This window comes from Watersipora subatra, chromosome 1, assembly GCF_963576615.1.
Source record: "Watersipora subatra chromosome 1, tzWatSuba1.1, whole genome shotgun sequence".
Taxonomy (NCBI): Eukaryota; Metazoa; Bryozoa; class Gymnolaemata; order Cheilostomatida; family Watersiporidae; genus Watersipora; species Watersipora subatra.
Genome location: NC_088708.1, coordinates 48,233,923 through 48,236,249, shown reverse-complemented (window position 1 = coordinate 48,236,249; position 2,327 = coordinate 48,233,923). Strand labels below are relative to the sequence as shown.

At 38.7% G+C, this 2,327-nt stretch overlaps 1 long non-coding RNA gene across 2 annotated transcripts; it reads right to left on the bottom strand.

Annotated features, from left to right (window-relative positions):
• Window positions 1–223: 223 nt before the first annotated feature.
• Window positions 224–1,826, bottom strand: LOC137385453 (uncharacterized). 2 transcript variants are annotated; one of them, XR_010977775.1, is made up of 3 exons: window positions 1,740–1,826; window positions 883–964; window positions 224–731 (listed from the first exon to the last, which is right to left on the bottom strand). It is a non-coding gene; the product is annotated as an uncharacterized lncRNA (long non-coding RNA). The 2 variants fall into 2 exon arrangements; XR_010977774.1 differs by lacking the exon at window positions 1,740–1,826 and adding an exon at window positions 1,242–1,358.
• Between the last annotated feature and the right edge of the window lie 501 nt (window positions 1,827–2,327).

Below are 2,327 nucleotides of genomic sequence, written 5' to 3'. Positions count from 1 at the left end.
GATCATCATGTGATATGGTTTATGACATCTGCAATGAGAGTCACGGACACGTTTTAAACAAAAACTAGTTAATCATTGTTTTTTCATGCTTCGAAGATTGTTCTCCAATAGCGCCATTCGATGAATAGAATGTAGAGAAATACAAAGATGCAATGTTACCGATTACAATGTGATGTCACCATAGGTCTTTCTTCATACGGGAACATAACATTTGGTTTTTAACTATGAACGGTGATGCTGTTTATATTTAAGACTGAGTCATGTAATTACTAACGGAACCATCTTTTCAGTTTAGAATAGCCAACTTTAATTCATTAAAATTTAAAACCAAGAAAACAAACTACTAGTTACTACTAACTGGTTTCATGTGAACAACCTCCAAAAATGGACATGTCAGATTGGTTGATTAAAGGCTAAGCCATGACCTAGTTTGTGAACTAATGTGTCTTCTGTACAGCAATCAGCCCTAAGCTAAAACATTCAGGATAGATTATTTTTTCGAGTGTAACAGAACGCACCTACAAATACCTCTTCAAAAGCTGAACAACAAATACAGAGGATATCTTTGAAACGAGGAACCAAAATAAAATCAAAAACTTGGCATTACTCTTTGATGGAGTCGATGAGTTAAGAATAAGACCTATGTGAAAATTTCTCAAGATAGTACAAAACGTCATGTTTTAGGAATAAGCTTCAAACTATTCTTCTAGCTTCCTCTTTGATTTCGAAATCTAAAAAAATCATTTAACAAAGGAACAAGCCAATGTATTGCCATGCTAATGTCAAGCATTGGATGACACGGCAAAGAAAAGCTGACGATACAACTTGAAGACTGGGAGTAAGATAAAACTTTTCTAGGATGACAAGTTTTAACAAGGTTACCTGAATTAGCTTTTGGTTGCCGCCAAGTGTTGATTATGTTGTAGCCAAGCAGGGTCAACTTAGTCTTCAGATCAATCATATTCTATAAAAGCGGACAACAAATCTAACCAGAACAGTCTATAGGAAAGGAAGTAATGACTATTGGCACTTGTACACAACTACAAGTATCAACATACTAAGAATAGTGGGGTTGTATAACTTGTGCTGAGGCTACCCATGCATATAACTAGGCATCCATCTACTGGAAAGCTTACTAGAAACTTCAGATTAAACCAGCATTCTATACCTTGGCACGATTTCAATCAATGGATTTACTAAACAAGCCTTATAACTAGCAATCTGACAATCCAAATCCTTACCACGATATCCTTGCGGAGAAATATCTGTGTATATATTATCAGCCGATTCATCTCATTACATTTCTTCCTACTAAACTAGTCGCGCGCGGCCATTGATAAGTCAAGCAAACGATAAACACTGCACGCACAATGACTTCGTCTCAGATCCAAATGGTGACATTGCCTCAAGTACGAGCCGAGTCAATCTGGCTGATCAATACATGAGATGGTCAATGATGCTGTTGCATAAGTGATCCAACTGACTATCATCCACTCCTATTTGCCCGTTAGTCAAGTGTGACATGTCAGCATATTAATACTAGTAGTTGATCTTTCAACTATTGGCTTTTACAGACAACGGTTGAAGCTAATAAGTAGTGAATTAAGAAATCAATCCATCCGTAAAACAATAGAAAGATAGCGAATGTGAGAGCGAAACAAATAAAAGTCTAGACTAAACTGGCGGGGAGTATCCGTCAGCTAATCAGCCACAGACAAACAATTGAATGAAAGACTTACACTCGCGTGTTGAAGCTAACTCGTTTGTCTAGCTTACATTCCCTGCTATTCAGATAGCGCACAAATTCCACTTTGCTAATGACAGGCTAGCAATAGCGGCTGTCATACCAGATGGCTTGTCTATAGTCGGAAAAGTGCGCAAACTTGTGGTTTTGAGCGCATTGTTATGCACCGAGTGCCTTCTCCTCTTTCCAGCCCAAATAAAAAAGATGGCGGCGAACTTGATAAGACTCAATGACCTTGCACAAGGTTGTCTGAGAATTGATGATGGCAGCTGGGAGAGTAAATCTTATTGGCTCATTTTGAATAATAACTTTAAAACACTGGTGGTTGGACGGCTGGCAGGAGGAACGCCTCAATAGAAACCAAATAAAATACATTGACGAAAAATGTTAAAAGTAAATCTCAAATCTCATTGTAGCACTAATAGCGCGGAAAAACTGGCAAATAGGAAGAGGATCTGGTGGACATGAACACTCGAGATGTGTTGACGCACTCCATATCCACGCAAAATCAACCAATAAGTTTGTCGCGCCTTTCTTGCTGGGCAGCCGGCATCATGCTGCGGCGGCGGCATGCAGCAATTTA